At 46.2% G+C, this 27,809-nt stretch overlaps 2 long non-coding RNA genes across 9 annotated transcripts in view; one reads left to right on the top strand and one right to left on the bottom strand.

Annotated features, from left to right (window-relative positions):
• Positions 1 to 27,809, bottom strand: part of LOC140642181 (uncharacterized) — a 46,761-nt gene that overhangs the window by 13,197 nt on the left and 5,755 nt on the right. The window contains exons 2-4 of one of the 5 annotated variants that reach the window (XR_012038717.1): positions 25,767 to 26,511; positions 20,821 to 21,092; positions 5,978 to 6,207 (exon numbers count right to left, since the gene is read on the bottom strand). This is a non-coding gene — a long non-coding RNA (uncharacterized lncRNA). Of the gene's footprint in view, positions 1 to 5,977; positions 6,208 to 20,147; positions 20,353 to 20,820; positions 21,093 to 25,766; positions 26,512 to 27,809 lie in introns of those variants that run through there. The other 4 variants (XR_012038716.1, XR_012038715.1, XR_012038718.1 and 1 more) reach the window with 4 other exon arrangements.
• On the top strand, positions 8,027 to 26,732 carry LOC140642202 (uncharacterized). Of its 4 annotated transcripts, none has more exons than XR_012038719.1 (3): positions 8,027 to 8,236; positions 23,258 to 23,558; positions 26,366 to 26,732. It is a non-coding gene; the product is annotated as an uncharacterized lncRNA (long non-coding RNA). The 4 variants fall into 4 exon arrangements; XR_012038722.1 differs by having other exon boundaries at positions 8,027 to 8,211; XR_012038721.1 differs by having other exon boundaries at positions 8,029 to 8,236; positions 23,311 to 23,558.

Below are 27,809 nucleotides of genomic sequence, written 5' to 3' on the forward strand. Positions count from 1 at the left end.
CAGAGGGAGAAGCAGGCTCAATGCGGGGATCCTGATGTGGGACTTGATCCCAGGACCCTGGGATCATGACCTGAGCCAAAACAGATGCTCAACCACTGAGCCACCCAGGTGCCTTGGTGATTCAATTCCTTTGCTAGTTATGGATCTGTTCACATTTCCTATTTCTTCTTCAGTTTTGCTAGTTTGTACATTTCTAGGGAGTTGTCCATTTCTTCCAGGTCTCCCAGTTTGTTGGCATATAATTTTTCATAGTATTCTCTTATAATTGTCTTATTTTTCTGGTGTTGATTATGATCTCTCTTCTCTCATTTGTGATTTTATTTATTTAGGTCCTCTCTATTTTCTTGTTGATAAGTCTGGCTAGGGCTTAATCCATTTTATTAATTATTTTGAAGAACCAGCTCCTAGTTTCGTTATTCCATTCTAATGTTTTGTTGTTGTTTGTGTATTGCTTATTTCTGCTCTGATCTTTATTTCCCTTCTTCTGCAGGCTTTAGGCTTTATTTGCTGTTCCTTTTCTAGCCCCTTTAGGTGTAGGGTTAGTTTGTGTATTGGAAACTTTTCTTGTTTCTTGAGGTAGGTCTGTATTGCTATGCACTTCCCTCTTAGGACTTCCTTTGCTGCATCCCAGAGGTTTGGACAAACATGTTTTCATTTTCATTTGTTTCTATATATTTTTAAAATTTCTTCTTTAATTTCCTGGTTGTTCCATTCATTCTCTAGTAGTATGTTCATAATCTCCACGTATTTTTGGTCTTCCCCAATTTTTTTTTTTTTTTTTTGCAGTTGACTTCAAGTTTCATAGTGTCGTGGTCTGAAAATGTACATGGTATGATCGCAATCTTCTTGTACTTGTTGAGGGCTGATTTGTGTCCCATTATGTGATCTGTTCTGGAGAATGTCCCATGTGCACTTGAATGTGTATTCTGCTGCTTTAGGATGAAATGTTCTGAATATATCTGTTGAGTCCCTCTGGTCCAGTGTGTCAAAGCCATTGTTCCCCTGTTGATTTTCTGCCTAGATTATCTGTCCATTGCCATAAGTGGGTGTTAAAATCCCCTGTCATTGTATTATTTTCAGTGAGTTTCTATATGTTTATTGTTAATTGGTTTATATATTTAGGAACTCCCATGTTGGGGGTATAAATATTTGCAATTGTTTGATCTTCTTGATGGAGAGTCTTCTTAATTATGAAATAATGCCCTTCTTCATCTCTTCTTACAGTATTTGTTCATTCTTTTTTTTTACTTAAAGATTTTATTTATTGATTCATGAGAGATACACAGAGAGAGGCAGAAACATAGGCAGAGGGAGAAGTAGGCTCCCCAAGGGAAGCCTGATGTGGGACTTGATTCCGGAACCCCGGGATCACACCCTGAGCTGAAGGCAGTGGCTCAACCACAGAGCCACCAGGTGTCCCTAGTGTTTGGTTTCAAATCTAGTTTGTCTGATATAACTATGGGCCCTCCAGCTTCCTTTTGATGTCCATTACCATGATAGATGATTTTCCATCCCCTGACTTTCAATCTGCTGGTGTGTATAGGTCTAAGGTGAGCATCTTGTAGGCAGCATATAGATGGATCTCCTGTTTTAATCCATTCTGATACCCTAGGTCTTTTGATTGGAGCATTTAGTCTATCTACATTCAAAGTGATTATTGAAAGTTATGAATGCCTTGGTGTTACCAGTAGGTGTTTCTGGTGATGTTCTCTGGTCCTTTCTAGTCTTTGTTGCTTCTGGTCTCTTTTTCTCCCCCACTAGAAGAGCCCCCCTTAAAATTCCTTGCCGGACTGGTTTAGTGGCCATGAATTCCTTTATTCTTTGTCTGTTTGGGAAACTCTTTATCTCACCTATCCCGAATGACAGCCTTGCTGAATAAAGAATTCTTGGCTGCATACTTTTTCCCATCAGTATATTGAATATTTCCTTATACTTCTTTCTGGCCTGCCAAGTTTGTGTGGACAGATCTGCTGCAAACTTGATTCATCTTGCCTTGTAGATTAAGGACTTACCCCCACCCCAACCGCTTTGAGGATTCTTTCCTTGTCTGAGTATTTTGTGAATTTAACTTTGATTTGCCTTGGCAATGGTCAGCTTTTGTTGAATTTAGTGGGAGTTCTCTGTGCTCTTGGTTACAGCCTCTGTGTCCTTCCTCAGATTAGAGAAGTTTACATAATTTGTTCAAATAAAACTTCTGCCCCTTTTTCTCTCTCTTCATCTTCTGAGTCTCCTATGATATGGATGTTATTGTGGCTGAGTTTCCTAAGTCTGCCTCTGTGGTCCATTACCTTTCTTGTTTTTATGGCTTCCACTTGGGACTGCATCTCAGTTATAGCATTTTTAATGTTGGCCTGACTGGATTTTAGTTCTTTTATTTCTACAGTAAGGGATTCTCTAGTTTTCTTCTGTGCTCTTTTTCCAGCCTAGCTACTATCTTTATAATCATTGTTTTAAATTCTAGTTCAGACATCTTACTTATAGCTGTATTGATTAACTCCTAGTACTACCTCGTGTTCTTTTTTGGAGGTGAATTTCTCCATCTCATTATTTTTCCCAGAAAAGAAGGAAGATAGAAAAAGAAAAAACAAGAAAAACAACAAGAAAAATAACAAGAAAACCCCCCAAAAAACTAGATCCTGTGTGTGTTTTGGCCTGCTAGTTTAAAGAATTTAGATCCCAAGATAAGAAAGAAAATTAAAGTACAATGAAAGTAAGTAAAAATAAGAAATATATAAAGTATATACATAAAATTTAAAATTAAGCAATTAGGGCAGCCCAGGTGGCTCAGCGGTTTAGTGCTGCCTTCAGCCCAGGGAGTGATCCTGGAGACCCGGGATCCAGTCCCACGTCTGGCTCTCTGCATGGAGCCTGCTTCTCCCTCTGCCAGTCTCTGCCTCTCTCTCTCTCTCTCCCTGTGTCTCTCATGAATAAATAAATAAAATCTTTTTTAAAATAAAAAATAAAATTAAGCAATTAATAAAAAAAGAATTGAAGAAAATAAATGAAAAAATATTAATAAAGTACAAAGGAAGCTAGGTCCTACTTTCCCCATAGAAGCTAGGTCCTACTTTCCCCGTAGAGCTTTTGCAGCCTGTGGTCAGTATTGTGGTCAGTACACTTGGTGGGAGCGAGTTGTCTGTGCGGGTCTTCTGGGGAAAGGGCCCGTGGCGCTGATTGTCAGGTGTACCTGCCTTAGTGGAGATGCACCTGCAGGGCTCAGAGGCGGGGCTCGGTGTAAGCACCTCTGGCCTCCACCAAGCAGCGCTGTGCTGCTCCCTGAAGACTCAACGCTGACCGGTGGGATGAGTGTGGGAGCGCCAGATTCTCTAGCCCTGGAGCTGAACATCGGGACCCAGTCTGCAGTGAGCCTTCACAGAAAAGCCGTCAAGCCCTTTTGTCTCCTCCGTTTCTGTCAGAACTCTGCGTTCACCCTGCCTGTGCCCGAGGTTTTTTGTTTGTTTTGTTTTATCTCAGACAAGTGACTGAATTTCAAAACTCCAAATTTTAGGGACTTCCCTGGTGGAGACCCGTGCTCTTCCTGATGGGGAGGGTCTCCTCCACTTCTGCCCTTTGCTGGCCCCTCCCATGAAAGCGGCCCCATGACTGCACAGGGGTTTGCAGTTTATGGCCACACACGTCAGAGAGCTGGCCCCTAGACCCAATGCTTTCAGCTGGTTTCTTTGCTTGCTCCTGTGCCTGGGAACAGTTGGCACCACCATCATTGTGACCCTGGGGATCCTGAGCACACCCTGTCACTCCAGGGGTGGCCCCCCACTTCGCTACCTGAGCACCATTAAGGCTGGTGTATCCCCCACTGTAGCAGACTTCTGAAAGTTCTGATTTTGTGCTCTGCTGCTTATAATACTGTGTGTAGACCTGTAAGCTGGCTCCCTGCCCCTGTGGGATCCGGGGCTGTGTCTCCCCCAGATCAACTGATTGATTGAATTTTTAAGATTTTATTTTTCTGTAATCTCTACACCTAACAAGGGGCTTGAACTCACTACCCTAAGATCAAGAGTCGCATGTTCTTATCAAGGGAGCGTGGCACACGGGAAAAGTGGACTATTTCCTTTACCTGCAGTGCCTGAACATCCCACAGGGGGTGCCTGAGCTCAGCAAGGACCCAGCAGGGCACGGGTGTGCAGTTGGCCTTGCCCACCTGCTGTAACAGGAGCCCAGCCCGCGCTGGGGAGGCTTGGGGAGGATGTGGGACCGCGTCCACGCTGGCAGGAGCCCCGGCATCCTCAGGACAGGCGGGGGTGAGTCTGGGGGCTGATGTAGGCCCCCACATGCCTACAGAAATTGCCCTTCAGGACCCATAGTGGAGGGTGCAGGGCCATGTCCACAGGACAGAGGCGTGGCTTCCTCAGGGCCAGCTGGAGGCTCCTGGAGGCGTTGGTCGGGTCCACACCGACATCAGCAGGGACTATTCAAAACCATGGTGTAAGTGATGTGTTAGAGTTAATGTTAGGGTTAGGGGTTAGAGTTTAGGGTTGGGGTTAGTGGTTAGGGTTGGGGGTAGGGTGTTTAGGGTTGGGGTTAGGGGTAAGCATTTAGGGGTTAATGGTTAGGGTTAGGCTTAGGGTTAGATTTAGGGTTTAGAGTTTAGGGTTAGAGGTTAGGGGTTAGTGCTAGGTTGGGGTAGGGTTAAGGTTAGGAGTTAGGGTTAGATTTAGGGTTTAGAGTTTAGAGCTATGGTTTAGTTGTTAGGGTTAGTGTTGGGGTTAGGGTTAGTGTAGGGTTAGGGTTTACTGATAGGGGTTGGGGTTAAGGGTTAGGGGTAGGCGTTAGGGGTTAGGGTTAGATTTAGGGTTTAGAGTTTAGGGTTAGGTGTTGGGGTTGGGTTAGGATTAGTGTTAGGGGTTAGTGGTTAGAGTTGGGGTTAGGGTTAGGTTTAGGGTTAGATTTAGGGTTTAGAGTTTACGGTTAGGGGTTAGTTGTTAGGGGTTAAGGGTTAGGGCTAGGGGTTAAGGGTTAGGGTTAGAGATTATGGTTAGGGTACACAGTTGTATCTGGTAAATGGAAGGATTAGAGGTCTTGGGGTTGTAATGATCTCAACCTATTCTCAAACTTTAAATGGATAAGAAGCTCAGCTTGCTGGCATAGATCTGGGCGTGGAATGGGAGTGCCTAGTGGGCCCCTTTGGGTAAGTAGAACTGGCGCTGTGGGATGAACCCAACACCAGGCTAAGGTGCCCGATGTTGACATTCATCAGACCCCAGAAAACGAGTTGGTTGATATAGACAGGAGGACAGTGGCCATGGAAGTCGGAATCCGCTAAGGAGTGTGTAACACTCACCTGCCGAATCAACTAGCCCTGAAAATGAATGGTGCTGGAGCCTCGGACGCATACCCAGCCATCACTGGCAATTGGTCACGCGCCAGACGGACAGGAGCGGGTGTGGGAGGAGGGTGCGCTGGTTTCCCTTCCTGGAGGGCCGCCGTTGTTCCCCCACCCCGTGGATACTAGGTATGCTGAGATGGGTAGGTGGGCTGCTGCAGTGAGCCTTGAAGCCACCCGGGCTGCCCGGATCTGTAACTTTAGGATAAGTATTCGCTCTAGGGGCTGGGTCGGTCGGGCTCGGGTCAGAAGCAGTGTTGGGCGCGCTCAGCCGCTGGACAAGGCGCCGCAGGCCCCTGCACGCCTGCCCCCGCCCAGGCCCACCACCTCCGCCCTCCTCATCCCTACCCAGCGCGGCTCCACCCACTCTCCTCTACCCCCTTCCCCTCCCGAGGTGGGGTGACAGGGGAGGGGGATGGGGGGGTGGGCGCGTTGGTGCGGGAGGTCCACCAAAGAAAGGGCCTGCGGCCCAAGGTCCCGGGCACCCAGGGGGCCGGCAAGGGCGGCGACTGTAGAGGTGAGCCAGGCCCTTACCGTGGATCGCCCCAGCTGCAGTGGGCATCATGGCTGCACCTGGGGAGCCCGGCGGGACCCAGCGCACCCCGCCGCGCGCTCAGGGAGGTGTCGAGCTGCAGGAGGCAAGGATTCTGTCGTCCCAGTCTTCCCCCGCCCTCGCTCTTGTCGTCGTTTAATTGAAACAAAGCATCGTGGGGCAGCCCTGGTGGCTTAGCGCCTGCCTTCAACCCAAGGCGTGATCCTGGAGACCCGGGATCGAGTCTCACGTCGGGATCCCGGCAAGGAGCCTGCTTCTCCCTCTGCCTGTGTCTTTGCCTCTCTCTCTCTCTCTCTTCATGGATAAATAAAATCTTTAAAAAAAAACAACAACAAAGCATCGTGAAGGCCTGCAGCAGGTGTTGACGCCATGCGATTTCTGCCTAGTACTCTGAATGTCAAAGTGAATAAATTCAATGAAGCATGGGGACACGGCCGGAGTAACTTATGACTATCTTAAGGTAGCGAAACGCTCATCATCTAATTAGTGACTCGCAGGAATGAATCCAGGAATGGATGAGCGAGATTCTCACTGTCCTACCTACTATCCAGTGAAACCACAGCCAAGGGAAAGGGCTTGGCATAATCAGCGGGGAAAGAAGACCCTTTTGATCTTGACTCTAGGCTGGCACGGTGAAGACTTAAGAGGTGTAGAATAAGTGGGAGGCCCTGGCGCCCTTGGGGCGAGGGGGCGGGGTGATGTCTGCCAGCTTTGTGGGACGCTGGTGAAATACCACTATTCTTATCATTTTTTCACTGATCCCGTGAGGTAGGAGGGCGAGCCCTTGCTTCTTGTGCCAAGTGCCTGGTGGCGCCAGCTGTGAAAGACCTGCTCTGGGGACAGTGCCAGGTGGGGAGTTTGGGGCGGTACACCTGTCAAATGCTAACTGCAGGTGTCCTAAGGTGAGCTCAGGGAGGACAGAAACCTCCAGTGGAGCAAAAGGGGAACAGCTCACTTGATCTTGATTTTCAGTATGAATAGAGACTGTGAAAGCGGGGTCTCAGGATCCTTTGAACCTTTTGGGTTTTAAGCAGGAGGTGTCAGAAAAGTTACCACAGGGATAACTGGCTTGTGGCAGCCAAGCGTTCATAGCGACATCGCCTTTTGATCCTTCGATGTCGGCTCTTCCTATCATTGTGAAGCAGGATTCACCAACCACTGCATTGTTCAGCTACTAATAGGGAACAATTAGACCTAATTGGGTTTAGACCATCGTGAGACAGGTTAGTTTAACCCTACTAATGATGTGTTGTTGCTATGGGAACCCTGCTCAGTACAAGAGGAACCGCAGGTCCAGGCTTTTCATGTATTTGCTTGGCTGAGGAGCCAAGGGGGTGAAGCTACCATCTGTGGGATTATGACTGAATGCCTCTAAGTCAGAATCCCGCCCAGTCAGAACCGTCAGGCAGCACCCCTGAGCCCAGGTTGGCCTTGGATAGCTGATCCCCCACTGTCCCCGCAAGCGGCCGGGCACCCCACATAGCAGGGTGTGGTGTGCCCCACTGCACATCGGGGCAGGGGTCCTGTGCAGAGAGACCCTCCTCCAGGGAAACAGGGCACAGCCAGAAAGGGGGCCATCCCCTCGCTCCTCACGCAATGCACGTTGGTGGGGAACCTGATGCTAATCCATTCGTAGATGACCTACTTCTTGGTTGGATTTTCATATGTAGCAGAGCAGCTCCCTCACTGCAATCTATTGAAAGTCAGCCCTAGAACACAAGTGTTTGTCTTCCTCGCCCACACGCCAACCCTGCCGCTGCGGGAGACTGGGGTGGGGTGGGGGCCTGAAGCCATCCCCTCCTCGCTCCATCCTTCCTCCTGCGGGTCCGCTTCCCGGGTGGTCCTCCGCGCCTTGGCTGTTCCGCGCGGCTGGTGGTCGCCAGGTCAAACCGTGCCGCCTTGGCCTGGCTGGCTGGCCATCGGGGGTGGGGAGAGGCGCCCAGCCCAGCCCTGAGGCCCGGGAGGAAACCGGGTCGCGGGGATCGGTGGGGAGCGGTGCGCACCACCGCTCAGCGGCCGCCGCGTTAGGGCAGCTGGCACGCCAACCGTCTCCCGCCCACCGGGGCGCTCAGCCCGGGGCTGGGACCGGGAAGGGGGAGAGTCGGTGGGTCTCCTGCCGACAGGCGCGTGGGCGCCGTTGGGATCGGCCGCGCGGACCCTTTCCTAGAGGGGACACGAGGCGGGATGGCACCTGCTTGCCGTTTCGCCCATTTTCCTCCCTCCCTCCCAGTCGAGCCAGCCGACCAGCGATCTCGTGGGTGTCGCGGTGGTGGCTTCGCCAGAGTCTGTCCAGCCGCCCCCCCTCAGCAACTCCGAGGTGCAGATGACAAGTGTCTCAGCTGGTTGGTTCGAGTTCGGGTCTCCCGGGGGCGGGGCGACCACACGGCGGGGTCTCCCGGCTCCTGGGTTGACCACCCTTAAGGGGCTCCCAACCCACCCCCACCTTCGTAACTTGTGCTTTCTGCGGTCGGAACCAGAATCTGATCGCTGGTAGCATGGATGAACCGACTCCACCCTCCACCTGACCCTGATCGTGTCTAATCCTCCCCGCCCCCCCGCCTTTTTTTAACGACAGATTTTATGTATTTGTTCGCGGCAGACAGAGAGAGGCAGAAGAAACAGAGAGAGGCACAGGGAGAAGAAACAGGCTCCTTGAATGGAGCCAATGCGGGACAGATCCCTGGACTGGGATGATGCTCTGAGCCACTCAGGCGTCCCTAGTCCACCCATCTTACTCCCCATTGCCACCAACGGTCTTTTTTTTTTTTTTTTTAAGATTTTATTTATTCATTCATGAGAGACACACACAGAGAGGCAGAGACACAGGCAGAGGGAGAAGCAGGCTCCATGCAGGGAGCCTGACATGGGACTCAATCCCGGGACTCCAGGATCATACCTTGGGCTGAAGGCAGGTGCTCAACTGCTAAGTCACCCAGCTGTACCTGGGCCATGGGCTTTTAAGGGTTTCATTTCTGAGCCTCTCTCTCAGCCTTCTTCTTACCTGTATGAATTGCTGATCCCACTTCACAACATCCATCCACCCAGGGATGAAAACTGTTCCCTGTACATCCTACATCCTGAGCACTATGAAAGCTACTGATGAGATGCGAACAAGAGAGAAATCCAAGTCAGGTGAATCAAAAGGCTGGAAAGATGTCTAGCAGGTGGAAAGCATTGACTGAACATCAAGACACTTGAAGGGTTTTCTTTCTAGGGAATCCTTCCTCATTTGGCTAAACTATGTGCATTACTGGTATTTCCTCCACTCAGAGGGCAGCTGAGCAGAAGACTGCTCAGCAGAAGAGAGGTCACAGGTGAAGACCTCACATTGCTTTTTCAAGGATACGTATTTCAGGGCACCTGGCTGTGACTCAGTTGGAGGAGCCTGCACCTCCACACAGGATCAACAAGCTTCTGAGAGCCAGAACTGTCTCTGATGGGTGTGCACATGACCTCGACAAGCTAGACAGGCAGAGGATTCAGAGACGCGATGGCCCTCCACATTCGCCTCCTCTGGGTTCTGCGGGACTGATCCCTAGGAGTGGGATCACTGGGTCCTCTGGTAAGAGCATGTCCCGCTCGCAAAGGAATCACCCCTATCCCTATCCAGGCCCTTTCTGGAGATGGTGGCTGAGAGCCTGCAGGGCAACCGGAAGGGAGCAAGCAAGGCCACGAAGGAGGTCCGAACCAAAGATGCAGGAAAGAACAGTGTCCCCAGGGGCACCATCTTGACCTCCACCTTCTCAGCGTCTGGGGCCCTGACCCGGAGGATGACCTTGAAGTCAGACTGATGAATGGGGAAAAGGAGCAGACCAGTTTGTCCCTGACAAGCTTCACATGGCAGAGCCATCCTAAGCAAACAAAGACCCCGAGGAGTGGCAAACCCAAATGCTTGTCTATTGGGTTGAACAAAGAGAAGAGATTGTGGAAGAGTAACTCAACTATGTGGGGAGGCTAAAAGAACACAAGGATTTTCTTTCTTTCTTTTCTTTCTTTCTTTCTTTCTTTCTTTCTTTCTTCTTTCTTTCTTTCTTTCTTCTTTCTTTTTTCTTCTTTTTAATAACAAGATCTGTTTGTCCAGCATTCTCATGCTCATGCTCAACTTCCTGTCCTTGAAGATAAGAGTATCATTCACTCCCTCCTGGCACTCCCCTCCAAGGCACCTTCCAGGGGCATGGGAGGGGTTGTGCTTCTCAGGAGGAAGCTGGAAGGGTGCTTGTGTTTCATTGCTGTTGCTGCTACTTTTTATTTTTTTAAAAGATTTTATTTATTTATTCATGAGAGACACAGAGAGAGAGAGAGGTAGAGACACAGGCAGAGGGAGAAGCAGGCTCCATGCAGGGAGCCCGATGTGTGACTGGATCCCGGGTCTCCAGGATCATGCCCTGGGCTGAAGGCGGCGCTAAACCGCTGAGCCACCTGGGCTGCCCTGCTGCTACTTTTTAAGTGTCTATAGTTCAGGATGCCAGGGAGGCTCAGCGGTTTAGCACCTGCCTTCGGCCCAGGGTGTAATCCTGGAGTCCTAGAATCGAGTTCCGCATCGGGCTCCCTGCATGGATGGAGTCTGCTTCTCCCTCTGCCTATGTCTCTGCTTCTGTGTGTGTGTCTCTCATGAATAAATAAAATATTTTAAAATAATAAATAAATAAATAAACAAATAAATAAATAACAGAGTCTAGAGTTCAAAACAGTATTCTGGTTTCCATTCCCCACGAATGAGGAATTCCCAGTAAGTGCTGGTCATAGGCCTGCGTTGATTCAGTCCCTGCCCTTTGTACACATGCCCGCCGCTACTATCCATTGGAAGGTTTAGTGAGGCCCTCGATTGGCCCTGGGGTTGGCCCATGGCCCTGGCAAGGTGCTGAGAAGACAGTCAAACTTGACCATCTAGAGGAAGTAAAAGTCGTAACAAGGTTTCCGTAGGTGAACTAGTGGAAGGACCATTAACAAGAAGGGAGCTGCTGTTGGACGGCCCAAGGGAAGGGGTCATCGCTGGATGACAGCTGTGGGGGAGGGAGGAAGTCTTCGCTCTTGAGATTTGTGCTCTTTCTGCCCTTGAGCCCGGAATCTGGTCACCAGTAGCAAGGGCCAATGACTCCACCTCCCAGCTAATCATGATCATGCCAATCCACCCCCCCCTTTTTTTTTACGACAGATTTTATATTTATTCCTGAGAGACACAGAGAGAGGCAGAAACTGAGGCACAGGGAGAAACAGGCTTCTCGCAGGGAGCCCGATGTGGGGCTCGATCCAGGATCCTGGGATCACACCCCAACCCAAAGGCAGCTGCTCAACTGCAGAGCCACACAGGTGTCCCTAGTCCACCCATCTTACTCCCCATTGCCACCCACGGTCTTGCATGTTCTTCTGTTCCCCACATACGACCTCATGCTCTACTTCTATCTCTAGACACACCCTCTGATACCACTCTAGGGAATAAGCTAAGACAGGACCGATTCTCCTTTGACCATTCTTGAGTTGAGGACTGTCCTTTTTTGCTGTAGCAGTGTCGGTGAAATAAAGGGTCTCTCTCCACAAATGGTGCTAGGTCATGGGGAGATGACGCAGGAAATACGGATTTCAGTTTGCAGACATTTCTACATCCGATTGGGAATGGCTCCCACCCTCCAGTGTCCTGGGTCTTTTTGGGTGAGGGCAGCAGGACACCTAGGATGACATTTCCAAGTGTGCCCTTGCCTGGGGCTGAAACCGGAACTGGAACGGAAACCACAACTGGTGCAGCCTGGGTGATTTGGGAGGCACCAGCGGTGGGGGGGTGGGGGGAGGGGAGGAACATGCCCTCTAGTATTGCAGATGTCCCCGTCCCTGGGAGGAGGAGAAAAACACCCCCAAGGCTCCTCTTTGGCGCCTGTCCTGAGTCAGGGAAATGCTACTGACCCAGGTGGATCCAGACCAGGCTGTGTCCCAGCCCCCCTGAGATTCCATATTTGTCACCCCTGGACTCCTGCCTGCCTGCCTCCTTTCTCTACATTCAACTTGCAACTTTAAGTCCATGAGGTTGGAAGCTTTAGCTCTCTGGGTCTTGCTAGACATTTGCCATACAATACCAGTTTCAATCAAGCATCTGTGACATGAAGGGAATTCTCAGCCTTGAATGTTTCTGGGCCCTGCTCCCTTGGCTTTCACACTGACCCAGGTCCAAAGGGCTCGGAAAAATCTCAGCATGGGGTCTCTAATTCCATGTCTCTGAACACAAGTTGCCTGTCTGCTTCCCTTAAAAATAAAGAAACAGGGATGCCTGTGGCTGCGTGTTGAGCATCTGCCTTGAGATCAGGTGGTGATCCTGGGGTCCTGGGGCTCGACTCCCCGCATTGGACACCCCGCGGGGAGCCTGTTTCTCCCTCTTTAAAAAATGAATGAAGGAATGATTAATTTAAATGAATGAATATACACATAAGCAAGCAAGCAAACAAACAAACAAATAAACAATATCAATCAAGGGGTGCCTGGCTGCTGGCTGGCTCTGTCAGTGGAGTGTGGGACTCTTGATCTTGGGGTTGTGAGGTCGAGCCCGACCTTGGGTGTAGAGATTGCATAAACATAAAATCTTTAAAAAAATTTTTTTCAATCGATCGATCCCTAAAAAACAACATGCCAAACCCAAAGATGAGAGAATGAAAAAAAAACCTTCTTTCATATTTTGAAATTTGATCTGCCTTAATACTATAAAATCATTGAGAAGCTATAAAACATTAACCTTTTAAGTTAAAGACTGAGAGTGTAAGCCTCTCCTCAATGAAATATCACAATTAGATACATCAACTTGATTCATCACAATTCCCTCAATAGTTTTAACCCTATTCATTATATTTCAACTAAAAATTTCAAAACACTATTATCCAGAAAATCCAGGATTAAAATCAATAAAACCATCAAAATAGTCTACACCTTGGGAAAACAAATTGAACAAAAATTTATTCACCTCTTCCATTACTCCAACAATAATAGGACTCCCTATTGTAATCTTAATTGTTATATTTCCAAGTATCCTATTTCCCTCACCTGTCTAATCAACAATTGTCTCGTCTCCATTCAACAATGATTAATTCAACTAACATTAAGGCAAATATTAGCTATCCACAATCATAAAGGATGAACTTGAGCTCTTATACTAATTTCACTTATCCTATTCATTGGCTCAACTAACCTACTTAGATTATTACCACACTCATTTACCCCTACCACACAATTATCTATAAACCTGGGAAAAGCCGTGCCCCTATGAGCAGGGACAGTTAGTACTGGTTTTCGATACAAAACTAAAAGCATCCCTAGCGCATTTCCTGCCCCAAGAAACACCCCTCCCCCTCATCCCAATACATGTAATTACCGAAACTATCAGTCTATTTATTCAACCCATAGCCCTGGCAGTACAAGTAACAGCTAACATTACTGCAGATCACCTATTAATTCACCTTATTGGAGGAGCTACTCTTGCTTTAATAAATATTAGTACTACTACAGCTCTCATTACTTTTATTATTTTAATTCTATTAACCATTCTTGAATTCACTGTGGCCTTAATTCAAGGCTATGTTTTCACCCTACTAGTGAGCTTATATCTACATGATAACAACTAATGACCCACCAAACTCATGCTTATCACATAGTAAATCCAAGCCCATGACCACTGACAGGAGCTCTTTCAGCCCTTCTTATAACTTCGGGCCTAATCATATGATTTCACTTTAACTAATAGCCCTACTAGCATTAGGACTGACAACCAACACACTAACTATATCAATGATGATGAGATGTCATCTGAGAAAGTATATTCCAGGGACACCATACTCCCATTGTCCAAAAAGGACTGCACTACGGAATAATTTTATATATTGTATCAGAAGTATTCTTCTTTTCAGGATTCTTTTTTTTTTTAATTAATTTATTTATTCATGAGAGACAGAGAGAGAGAGGCAGAGGGAAAAGCAGAGTCCATGCAGGGAGCCTGACATGGGACTCAATCCCAGGTCTACAGGATCACACCCCGGGCTGCAGGCAGCGCCAAACCGCTGCGCCACCGGGGCTGCCCTCTTTTCAGGATTCTTCTGAGCTTTTTACCACTCTAGTTTAGCTCCAACCCTGGTTGCTGGCCACCTATAGGCATCATTCCCCTTAATCCCCTGAAGTTCCACTACTCAATACCTCAGTTCTCTTAGCCTCTGGAGTCTCCCTTATCTGAGTCCACCACAGCCTTATAGAAGGAAACCACAAACACATACTTCAAGCCCTATTCACCACTATCTCCCTAGGTGTTTCTTTTAGACTTCTTCAAGCTTCCGAATACATCTTTTACTATCTCAGATGGAGTCTATGGCTCTACCTTCTTCATAGCCATAGGATTCCATGCATTACATGTAATTATTGGCTCAACTTTCCTCATCGTTTGTTTCCTTCAACAATTATATTACCATTTTACATCCAATTACCATTTTGGATTCTAAGGGGCTGCATGATACTGACATTTTGTTGATGTAGTCTGATTATTCCTATACGTCTCTATTTACTAATGAGGATCCTACTTTTCTAGCATCAACTAGTACAATTGACTTCCAATCAATTAGTTTCAGATAAACCCTGAAAAGAAGTAATAAGTATAATATTAACCCTAATTATCAATGTATCCCTAGCGTCTTTACTTGTAATAATTGCATTCTGACTTCAACTAAATATTTATGCAGATAAGGCAAGTCCCTATGAATGAGGTTTTGACCCTATGGGATCTGCACGTCTACCCTTCTCCATAAAAATTTTCCTAGGAGCTAGCACATTCCTACTCTTCAACTTAGAAATTGCACTACTTTTCCCACTTTCTTGAGCATCACAGACCAATAAACTAACAACAATACTAATTATAGCACTATTACTAATTTCCCCATTGGCTGCAAGCCTAGCTTACGAATGAACCGAAAAAGGTCTAGAATGAACTGAATATGATAATTAGTTTAAATTAAAACAAATGATTTTGACTCATTAAACTATGATTAAATTCATAATTATCATGTCCATAGTATACATCAACATCTTCTTGGCATTTATTCTCTCCCTAATAGGCATACTCCTCTATTGATCCCATCTAATATCATCCTTACTGTGCTTAGAAGGTATGATATTATTCCTATTTGTAATAATATCAGTAACTATCCTAAACAATCACTTCACATTAGCTAGCATAATAACAATTGTCCTATTGGTATTCGCCACTCGTTAAGCAGCACTAGGATTGTCTCTAGTAGTCATGGTATCTAACACCTATGGTACCTACTATGTACAAAATCTAAACCTTCTACAATGCTAAAAATTATTATTCCCACCATAATACTTATTTCACTAGCATGAATGTCAAAATCCAACATAATCTGAATTAATACAACCTAGAGCCTACTAATTAGCTTAATTAGCCTATCATATCTAAATCAACCCAACGACAATAAACTCAACTTCTCACTGCTATTTTTCCTCTACTCCCTATCAGCACCCTGACTAGCACTCACATGACTTACCACTCATACTAATAGCAAGCCAATCCCACCTATCCAAAGAACCTTTAACTAGAAAAAAAACTATATATTTCTATACTCATCACACTTCAATTATTCTTAATCATAACATTTACTGCTACAGAACTAATTCTCTTTTCATTTTATTTGAAGCCACATTAATCCCAACTCTTATCATTACTTGATGAGGAAATCAAACTGAACGACTAAACACAGGACTTTACTTCCTATTTTATACGCTCTTTTTTTTAAGATTTTATTTATTTACTCATAAGAGACAGAGAGAGAGAGAGAGGCAGAGACACAGGCAGAAGGAGAAGCAGGCTCCATGCGGGGAGCCGGACATGGGACTCGATCCTGGGTCCCAGGATCACACCCTGGACTGAAGGCAGCGCTAAACCACTGAGCCACTCGGGCTGCCCAGTGTTACTCTTTATACAAAACACCATGGGCTCCCTAAATTTCCTCATAATTCAATATTGAATCCAACCTCTATCAAACTCTTGATCCAATGTCTTTCTATGACTAGCATGCATGATAGCATTCATAGTAAAAATACCTCTATATGGACTTCACCTATGACTACCAAAAGCATATGTAGAGGCTCCCATTGCTGGCTCCATAGTCCTTCAGCCATACTTCTAAAATTAGGAGGGTATGGTATAATACGAATCACAACCCTACTAAACCCCTTAACTAACTTCATAGCATATTCATTCATAATATTAACCCTATGAAGCATAATCATAGCAAGCTCAATTTGCTTACATCAAACAGACCTAAAATCCTTAATCACATACTCCTCAGTTAGCCATATAGCCCTTGTCATTGTGGCAGTTCTCATTCAAACACCATGAAGTTACATAGGAGCAACAGCCTTAATAATTGCGCATGGCCTAACATCATCTACGCTGTTCTGCCTAGCCAATTCAAACTAAAAATGAATCCACAGTCGAACTATAATTCTTGCACGAGGACTTCAAACCCTCCTTCCCTTAATGGCAGCATGGTGACTATTAGCAAGTCTCACTAACCTAGCATTACCCCCTACAATTAACTTAATCGGAGAACTATTTGTAGTGATAGCCTCATTTTCATGATCCAACTTCACCATTATTCTAATAGGAATAAACATTATCATTACCACCCTATACTCTCTCTATATATACTAATCACCACACAACGCGTTAAATACACTCACCATATTAAAAACATTAAACCATCCTTTACATGAGAAAACGCCCTAATAACCCTACATTTATTACTACTACTACTTTTTTTTTTAAGATTTTATTTATTTATTCATGAGAGACACAGAGAATGAGAGAGAGGCAGAGGGAGAGAGAGAATGAGAGACACAGGCAGAGGGAGAAGCAGGCTCCACGCAGGGACTCCATCCTGGGACACCAGGGTCACGCCCTAGGCGGAAGGCAGTGCAATACCGCTGAGCCACCCGGGCTACCCTACCACTACTACTCTTATCACTCAATCCTAAAGTAATTCTAGAGCCAATCTACTGCAGACATAGTTTAATAAAAACATTAGATTGTGAATCTAATAATAAAAGTTCAAATCTTTTTGTCTACCGAAAAGTATGCAAGAACTGCTAACTCATGCTCCCTGCATAAAAGCATGGCTTTTTCAACTTTTACAGGATATAAGTAATCCATTTGTTTTAGGAACCAAAAATTTGGTGCAACTCCAAATAAAAGTAATAAACTTATTTGCTTCCTCTATAACAGCTCTAGTTATGTTAACTCTACCAATTATACTAACTACTACTGAACTCTATAAAAACAAACTATATCCATATTATGTAAAAACCATTACCTCCTATAGCCTCATGGTCAGCATAATTCCTACAATAATATTTACTTGGGGCAAGAGATAATTATCTCAATCTGACACTGAATATTCAAACTATAAAATTAATCCTAAGCTTCAAATTAGACTATTTCCCAATAATCTTCGTACCAGTAGCACTCATCATTACATGATCAATTATAGAATTTTCCATATGGGGCAGCCCGGGTGGCTTAGCGGTTTAGCGCCACCTCGGCCCAGGGCCTGATCCTGGAGACCTGGGATCGAGTCCTGCGTCGGGCTCCCTGCATGGAGCCTGCTTCTCCCTCTGCCTGTGTCTCTGCCTCTCTCTCTCTCTCTCTCTCTCTCTCTCTGTGTCTCTCATGAATAAATAAATAAAATCTTTAAAAAAAAAAGAATTTTCCACATGATACATGCATTTCAGACCCTTACATCAATCAATTCTTCAAATACCTTCTTTTTTTAAAAATTTTTTTTCAAATATCTTCTTATATTCCTCATTACCATAATAATTCTGGTAACCACAAACAATATACTTCAACTATTCACTGGCTGAGAAGGAGTGGGAATCATATCCTTCCTACACATTGGGTGATGATACGGCCGAACAGATACAAACACAGCTTCCCTACAAGCATTTCTCTATAATCGAATTGGAGATGTAGGATTCATGGCTATAGCATGATTTCTACTAAACCTACTAAATCTACTAAACTAAAAAAGAAAAGACATTGCAGAAGAGGTTTCTGAAGGAGACTTTTTTTTTTTAAAGATTTTATTTATTCATGAGAGACACAGAGAGAGAGAGAGAGAGAGAGAGGCAGAGACACAGGCAGAGGGAGAAGCAGGCCCCATGAAGGAGTCCGACATGGGACTCAATTCTGGGACCTCAGGATCACGCTCCAGGCCGAAGGCAGGTGCTAAATCGTCAAGCCACCCAGGGATCCCCTGAAGGAGACTCTTTGAGATTTTTTTTTAAAGACTTTATTTATGTATTCATGAGAGACACAGAGAGAGGCAGAGACGCAGGCAGAGGGAGAAGCAGGCTCCATGCAGGTAGCCCAATATGGGACTCCATCCTGGGACTCCAGGATCATGCTGTGGGCTGAAGGGAGGCGCTCAACTGCTGAGCCACACAGGAGGCCCTAGTTTGTTTGTTTGTATTTTTAAAGATGTATTTATTTATTCATGAGAGACAGAGAGAGCGGCAGAGACATAGGGAGAGGGAAAAGCAGGCTCCTTGCAGGGAGCCCGAAGAGGGGCATGATCCTGGATCCTGGGATCACGCCCAGAGTTGAAGGCAGATGCCCAACCGCTAAGCCACCAGGCGTCCCTAGTCCACTCCTCTTACTCACCTTTGCAACCCACGGTCTTGCACGTTCCTCTGGGTCCCACACACAACCTTGTGCTCTACTTCTATCTCTAGACACATCCTACAATACCCTTCTAGGGATAGGCTAAGATGGGACTGATTCTCATTTGACTGTTCTTGTGTTGAGGACTGCCTTTGTTTGCTGTAGAGGTGGCGGTGAAAAAAAAAGGTCTCTCTCCACAAATGGTGCCAGGTCGTGGGGAGATGACACAGGAAGGATGGGTTTCGGTTTGCAGACATTTCTACATCCCATCGGGAACATCTCCCACTGTCCAGAATCCCGGGTCTTTGGGGGTGAGGGCGGCAGGATGCCTCGGATGACATTTCCAAGTGCACCCTTGCCTGGGGCTTGAACCCAACCTGGACCTGGAACCAGAACCAGTGTGTTCTGGGTGGTTCAGAAGGCGCTGGCAGCTGGGGATGGGGGGCATGCTCCCTAGAGTTGCAGATGTCTCCGGAGGAGGAGAAAACATCCCCAAGGCTCCTCCTGAGTTGAGAAACGCTACTGGCCCAGGTGGATCCTGAGCAGGCTGGATCCCAGCCACCCTGCGATCCCATATTTGTCACAGCTGGACTCACCAGAGTGCCTGTTTCCGGCCCTGCCTGCCTGCCTGCCTCCTTTCTCTGCATCCAACTTGCAACTTTAAGTTCATGAGGTTGGGAGTTTAGCTCTCTGGGTCTTGCTAGAACCCAAATATAGAAAGAAATTTGCCATACAATAGCAGTTTCAATCAAGTATCTATGAAATGAATATGGAGGAAGGGAATTCTCAGCCTTGAATTCTCAGCCCTGTTCCCTTGGCTTTCCCACTGACCCAAGCCCAAAGGGCTCGGAAAAACCTCAGCACACGGGCACTATTTCTGTCCATATGTCTGAACACATGTTGCCTGTCTGCTTCCATTAAAAATAAAGAAATAGGGGGATCCCTGGGTGGCTCAGCGGTTTAGTGCCTGCCTTCAGCCAGGGCATGATCCTAGAGTCCCAGATCAAGTCCCACATCAGGCTCCCTGCAGGGAGACTGCTTCTCTCTCTGACTGTGTCTCTGCCTCTGTGTGTGTGTGTGTGTGTGTCTCTGATGAATAAATAAATAAAATCTTGAAAAAAAAAGAAAAAATAAAAAGAAAGAAAGAAAGAGAAAGAAGAAAGAAAGAAGAAAGAAAGAAAGAAAGAAAAAAGAAAGAAAAGAAAGAAGAGAGAAAGAAAGAAAGAAAGAAAGAAAGAAAGAAAGAAAGAAAGAAAGAGAAGGAAAGAAAGAAAGAAAGAAAGAAAGAAAGAAAGAAAGAAAGGAAGGAAGGAAGGAAGGAAGGAAGGAAGGAAGGAAGGAAGGAAGGAAGAAAGAGTGACCTGGGTGGCTCCGTGTTGAGCATCTGCATTGGGGTCAGGTCGTGACCTGGGGTCCTGGAGCCCGACTCCCACAGGGAGCCTGCTTCTCCCTCTGCCTCTGTCACCACCTGTCTCTGTATGTCTCTCATGAATAAATAAAGAAAATCTTTTAAAAATGCATGAAGGAATGATTAATTAAAATGGATGAATGACATATTCATTATGTATGCATATATTAATAATTAATATAATATTATGTATGTATATATACATACATACATAAGCAAGCAAGCAAATAAACAAAATCGGTCAAGAGGTCCTGGCTGCTGGCTGGCTCTGTCGGTAGAATATGGAACTCTCGATCTTGGGGTTGCGAGGTCAGCCCTCCTTGGGTGTAGAGATTACGTAAACATAAAATCTTAAAAAAAATTTTTTTTCAATCGATCGATCACTAAAAAGCAACCTGTCAAAACTGAAGATGAGAAAACAAAAGAAAGCCTTCCCCAGAAGGTTCAAATTCTAAGCCTTGCACGTACTAAAAACAGAAAATAAACTGTCCAGTTTTTACAATGTTCCTCCTCATGTGGACACCCATCTCTTTTTTTTTTTTTTTCTTTTTTGACACCCATCTCTTTATGGAGAATGCACATGCACAGGCAGGTGCATGCAGAAAACCAGACCAAACAAAACCAGACCCCATAGAACCCTGCACCGAAGGTTGAGCACATGACACACACACACCCCACCTCCGCCCCACCCACCCCCCACCCCCACCCCCACCCACCCACCCCCACCCCCCCGCCAGCCAGCCATAGAAAGCTCGGGCTGGCTACCCTACCCATATGATGCTTAGGGGGCCTATACTTACTTGCAAGTGCTCACTTACCTAGGTCATGTGGAAGGTTAGCCTGAGGCTCAGATGGCCCAATGGGGTGAATGGGGTTCTTTGCACATGCCTGAATGCTGTCTACAATTACAGAAAGCTGGCGATGAGGCCAGCCAAGGGACCAGAACCTGGAAAGCCCTCTGGTTCCATCAGGAAAGTCCCGACTTTGGGGGAGGAACCAGCGCTCAGCTCGCTCGGGGAGATACTCCGGTCTTCCTTGGGTTGATTTGTTGCTGCAGCTTTTGGTATCTTTGCACGAAACCAGCCCTGTTCTGATTGGAAATGGAAAACAACAGATGGATGGGATCCAGATGTGGTCATGCGACCTGGCAACTGGAGTTGTTTTCATCAAATGGGGAGATTGGAACATCAGGTCTTTCATAACCTCTCCACAAATAGGAGTGAGACAAAGGCTAGAGTTTGTTGGCATCTTCTTTGTGTCTGCGTGTCCCTATGTGTTCTATATGGGAGAAGTTTCTTCTGCCTCCAGAAGCTAATGCTAACATCCATTTGAAAAGAACTCTAGCTCTTGAGTTGAAAGGCAGGCGTGGTTAAAAATAGGGCACCCTACAGTTGAGAAAGATAAAGACGAGCCCCAACGCTTTACAAGTTCCCATGATCTGGGATGAAATTCCCTACATTTGGGACACCTGGATGGATCAGCAGTTGAGAGTCTGCCTTTGGCTCAGGGCAGAATGCTGTGGTCCTGGGGTTGAGTCCCCCATCAGGCTCCTGACATGGAGCCTGCTTCTCCCTCTGCCTATGTCTCAGCCTCTCTCTCTCAAAAATAAGTAAAATCTTTAAAAAGAAAAGAAATAGAAATTCTTAACATTCGGACTTCTAGGTCACCCCATCAGAAAGATGCCTCATGGGACAGGACCCAAGAAGTGGTCCAGAGAGATAAAGATAGACCAAAATTTTACACACCTGACCTGACCTCCCAATTCTCAATAGTCAAAATCACGAAGAGGGGAAAGAAGTTCAGGCAGACGCCAGCAATCCAAAACCCACTTCTCCCAAAGCACAAGCACCAGAAGCGATGCCCAACCCACTGCCTGCTCCTCCACCTCTTTCAGAGTGCTAAAAGTCACCACAGACGAAGCCTGTATTGCAGGAGGAAAAGACAGGAGATTGAGATGAAGGAACAGGTGGAGGTGGAGGCAGAAGGGTGGAAGGTGACAGATAAGAAAAAGGAAAAGAGGGATGCCTGGGTGGCTCAGTGGTTGAACATCTCTGCCTTCGGTCTCAGGGCCTGATGCTGGGGTCCTGGGGTTCAGTCCCGCATCGGGCTCCCTAAGAGGAGCCTGCTTCGCCTCAGCTTGTATCTGTGCCTCTCTCAGTGTCTCTCATGAAAAAATAAAGAAATCTTTAAAAAGAAAAAACCAACACTTTAAATCTGCCTCAGGGCTTGCCTGCAGGTAACTACCCTGAAATCTCTGCTTCCATCCCCAGCTCCCCCAACTCCGTCTCCCCCTCACCGGTCTTCCCCTCCTCCTCCCCCTGTTTCAGCACTCCCGTGTCTGGAGTGATCAACTCCTCTACCATCCCATGTGCCTCCAGCGCCACCATCCCCCCACCTCCCCACCCCCAGCAAGGAGCAAAAATCACCCCAAGCCATTGGGCCACCTCCTTCTGAGGTTCACATTGGAGTACTTCCCAAATCAGCAAGCTGGAAGGGGCCCTGAGGGCTCTCCTGGACCTAAACTGCCTACTTCAGACTTTCCCACGGGAACCTGACAGTGGGAGTGGGAAACACATTGACTTTTTTTTTTTTTTAATTTTTATTTATTTATGATAGTCACAGAGAGAGAAAGAGAGGCAGAGACACAGGCAGAGGGAGAAGCAGGCTCCATGCACCAGGAGCCCGATGTGGGATTCGATCCCGGGTCTCCAGGATCACGCCCTGAGCCAAAGGCAGGCGCCAAACCGCTGCGCCACCCAGGGATCCCCACATTGACTTTTTAGGGGACACAGGGGTGACATATGGCTTTCAAGCCAATTCAAGGTTGTTGGTTTATTTTGAAAAGACGTATCCTTGGAGCTATCAACATCACACACCATACAGATAACCAGCTTTATCTCTTCCCCACCCCACCCCAACCCCGCCGCCCCATCAAGTCGTAAAATTGCTTGATTTTCAGTTCTGTCTGCCTTACGAGCCCTTGGGGTGGGTGGTGGGATGTGCTGTGCTCCTGTCACAGTTTGTGAGCCTGGAATGGAGGTGAAAGAAATAGGCCCGTCACCTTTATACAAAGAAACCACGTTTGCTCTCTTGTTATACAAGAGGCACAAAAAAGAAAATGAGAACTACTTATGCCCTTGTTCCACCCAGACTGACCCAGATCCTGGAGGGTCCAGGCCCAAGGGATGGTCCTACTCAACTTTGCTGTTACTTCAATGGATTAGTTAAGTTGTACCTGTTATGATTTGCCCACAGAAACGACTTAAAATGGTCGATTTTGACTGTCTCGTATACTTTTCGTTGTTAAGAGCAAATAGGTAAAAAAAAATAAGAAAAAGAAGAAAGGAAGAAAGAAAGAAGAAGAAAGAGAGAAAGAAAGAAAGAAAGAAAGAAAGAAAGAAAGAAAGAAAGAAAGAAAGAAAGAAAGAAAGGTTTTTATATGTAAACCTTTACAACAGCTTCCAAAATCTTTGATGACCTGAAACTTTGAAGTTGTGCTAGGTTAATTGACAAATTGGGTTGAAGTCATCTGATGCCTACATCTTTTCAACAGAAGGTAAAATACCAAGGCATGAGTCACTAAGACACCCAAGGTGGTTTTTTGTTTTGTTTCCTTGTATTTTCCTTCCTCCCCCCACCTTTTCTTCCCTCCCCTCTTTATTCTTTTTGTCTTATTCTGGAAAACTGCAGATACCTAGGTGTGTTAGTAAACATGTTTCATGCTTTCTTTAAAATTGTATCATAAACACACACACGCACGCAAACACACACACACACTGTGTTTCTAAAACTATGACATGTATTCATACATTTGCCATTCTAAAGAATTTTGGTATGGGATCCCTGGGTGGCGCAGCGGTTTGGCGCCTGACTTTGGCCCAGGGCGTGATCCTGGAGACCCGGGATCGAATCCCACATCAGGCTCCCGGTGCATGGAGCCTGCTTCTCCCTCTGCCTATGTCTCTGCCTCTCTCTCTCTCTCTGTGACTATCATAAATAAATAAAAAATTAAAAAATAAATAAATAAAGAATTTTGGTACAATAGAGAGTGTGCCATTGGTTCCTACTGACTTTTCACCAGAGACTGAAGTTTCTAGGAGTTAACAGTCTGCCATATGGGGGAGGCCTGAGCGGCTCAGCGGTTAAGCATCTGCCTTCTGCTCAGGGCCGGATCAAGGAGGGGCAGGGGGCCTCTGAGATCCATTCGGGCTTCTGGCTCCTTGCGGGAAGCGTGCTTCTGCCTATGTCTCTGCGTCTTTTTCTCTCCCTTTCCTCTCCTCCCTCTCTCTCCCCCTTCTCCGCTTCACACAGTGCTCTCTCTCTAAAAAAAAAAAAAGTAAATAAGTACAATTTTTTTAAAAGTCTGCCACATGGAATCAAGACTACTGGAAAATATAAGGAAAACATCTCCGTGTGTGTGAAGGTAGGAACGTGTAGAAGAGGTATAAGGCATGAGAAGACATTTTTTATTGAGGGAAAAGAAAATAATTCTGTCCTAAAATAAGCCTGGCTATTTTTTTGTATTTTAAGATTTTATTTACTTATTCATTGTTGGGCTGGCGAGACTGGGGACCTCAAAACAGCCAACCCGAGGCCCCCAACCTCCCAACAACACTGCCTTACCGCCCTACCCTAACTTAGCTTACAAACCTCGCCCCCCCCCCCCGCCCCCCAACACTTGCCCTAACCGGAATGCCACCCCGCCCCCATCTTCCCCGCCGAAAACTATAAACGCCCCTGCGGTTTGCCTGGGTGCGACTTCCCTGACTCAGAACCTCGCCTGGGAGCACTCCCCATTAAAGCACTCTCGAACCTACCGCCTGGCTCTGCTAATTTTCTCCGCCCATCATTAAAAGAAAACCTAACATTCATGAGAGACACAGAGAGAGGCAGAAAGAGAAGCAGAGAGGGGAGAAGCAGGCTCCATGCAAGGAGCCTGATATGGGACTGGATCCCAGGAATGCAGGATCACGCCCTGAGCCAGAGACAGATGCTCAACCCCTGAGCCATCCAGGTGTCCCAGAGCCTTGCTATTTAGAGAAAGAAAACTTAAGACTAACTCTGGACGACAAAGGACATTGTGGAAGGGGTTTCTGAAGGAGATTTTTGAGATTTTTTTTTTTTAAGATTTTATTTCTGTATTCATGAGAGACACAGAGAGAGAGGCAGAGACATAGGCAGAGGGAGAAGCAGGCGGGCAGCCCCGGTGGCTCAGCGGTTTAGCGCCGCCTTCAGCCCAGGGCGTGATCCTGGAGACCCGGGATCCAGTCCCCCGTCAGGCTCCCTGCATGGAGCCGGCTTCTCCCCCTACCTGTGTCTCTGCGTGTCTCTCTCTCTCTCTTTCTTTCTCTCTCTCTCTCTCTCATTAATAAATAAAATCCTAAAAAGAAAAACAAAAAGGAGAAGCAGGCTCCATGCAGGGAGCCCAATGCGGGACTCGATCCCAGGACCCCGGGATCACGCTCTGAGCCAAAGGCACCCGCTCAACCGCCGCTGATCCTCCCAGGCGTCCCTGAAGGAGACTTTTTGAAAAGGAATTGTATGCATGGTTGGGACGGACTGAGATTGGGAGAAGTGAATTTTACAAGTACACTGGTATAATATTTAAATTTGGCTCTTCTCTGTTAAAATGACAAGGTTTTCTTGCATTGGTAGTCTGCTCTTGAGAAGAGATTGTGAACAGAGAAGAAAAGACGATGTTTTTTTTTTTCTTTACATGCCCAGAACAGCAAGGTTTTTATATTCATTTTTATCCAGTCCTTACCTACATAAGAGAGTGAAAACTTCTCAATATTAAAGGAGCTACATTTTGGTGACCACTCTATAACCTGTAGAATCTCCTAGGGCCACCTTGGCGAAACAGATACTGAAGTTTTCAGTTTTGTAATGACCTGTGATCCTTTGCAGGCACATGCCTTGAAACCTTATGAGATATTGGTTGGTTGGTTGGTTGGTTGGTTGGTTGATTGGTTTGGCTGGCTGGCTGGCTGGCTGCCTGTTTGCTTGTTAATTCATTTGTTCATCGATTTTCAACAGATTCCCAGAAAGTCAAACCCTAAATAGAGTCTCTTGACTAATATATGTAGTTTATCTGCTATGTGAAGTCACATGAGAAGCGTTGTCAAACAAATAATAATAAGCCCTCTTAGATTCTATTGGGTGCATGAATGTTGTTGGTGTTCCAAAAAACGAAATGAAATTCCTAAAGTTGTAACATGTCCTGGTACAGTGCCATCCCTCAAACTGTTCACTTGAGTGTCATCACTTGAATTGTTCACTCAACATTCGTATTGTTAAAATGCTGTGTGTTACAAAAAATAATCAAATTTTCTTCTCGACTGCATTCTAATGTACTCTTATCAGGTCTTTGTTGTTCTGATGCTGTTGCAAAAATATGGTCCAGCTTCCAGAAGATTCACGAAAAGGACTTTTGACAAATACCGGTTTCTGGTCACCCTGAGATCATAAAACTCCAGTAGGAATTGCCAGAACTAATGAAAAAGCTGCATCTAAACAGAACAAAAAGGAACATGGAGCTGAATGAGTGAAGGACAATGATGACCATTTTTTTAATGACTCTTGTTCAAAACATTGTTGATCCCCTCATGTTTGCTCTTCCAGATTGAAGGAAACTTTGTCTCTAGCGATATCTGTAACTTATAGAAATCTTATGAAAATATTGTTTGTCAACAAATTAAAATATTTATCTTTTCTCCCTACCTGTGACCCTCCAGAGTTCAGTGAGTATTCTCAGTGAGTATTCTCTCAGTGAGTATTCTCTCAGTGAGTATTCTTGAGTGAGTATTCTCTCAGTGAGTATTCTTTCTTTTATGGCAATTTTTTTGTGTGTATTTTTTATTGGAGTTCGATTTGCCAACATACAGTATAACACCCAGTGCTTATCCCGTCAAGTGCCCCCCCCTCAGTGCCCATCACCCAGTCACCCCATCCCCCCGCCCACCTCCCCTTCCACCACCCCTTGTTCGTTTCCCAGAGTTAGGAGTCTCTAATGTTCTGTCACCCTCTCTGATATTTCCTACTCATTTAATCTCTCCCCTTTAAACCTTTTCGCTATTTTTTATATTCCCCGTATGAATGAAACCATATAATGTTTGTCCTTCGATTGACTTACTTCACTCAGCATAGTACCCTCCAGGTCTATCCATGTTGAAACAAATGGTAGCTATTCGTAGTTTTGAGGCCAGGTACTTTTGACTGACATGGTAACCAGACACCGTTGGAAGGATTGGTTGTATTACCTAGGCCTTGAGTAGAAAGAAAGGCTTCTGTTTTTCTTTTTCTTCCTCCCCCGCCCCTCCCCCCTGCTCAGGTTTTAATTTTCAAATTAACTCTAATCCCAACATAGGGCTCAAACTCACAACCTTGACGTCAAGATTGTGTTCTCTACTGACTGAGCAGGTCAGGTGCCCCTGGAATCTCATCCTTAAGACACATGCATAGACTCAGATAGGATCAGACAGCTTGGAGAAAGTCAGATCGACTTTTTGGAGCCAATCAAACCCCTTAGAAACTGTTGGCCTGATACCTTCCCTACAGCGGTCCCCACAGCCTGACCAGGTGAGTCAAGAGCGCCACCTCCTGACAGATGAAACCAAGAGTCAGATGCTTAACCCGACCAAGCCTCCCAGGTGCCCCTATAAGGTGCTTTGAAATGCTTCCTTCTTGCTTCACCAGTACAGGGATGATGTCAGTGACCACATCTGTCTACCTGGAGAGGAATATTCCATATTGCTGAACCCTGGTTTTCCACACTGCGGATGACAGGACCCCCTCCAACCTGACCCAG

Source organism: Canis lupus, chromosome 1 (genome assembly GCF_048164855.1).
Source record: "Canis lupus baileyi chromosome 1, mCanLup2.hap1, whole genome shotgun sequence".
Lineage (NCBI taxonomy): Eukaryota > Metazoa > Chordata > Mammalia > Carnivora > Canidae > Canis > Canis lupus.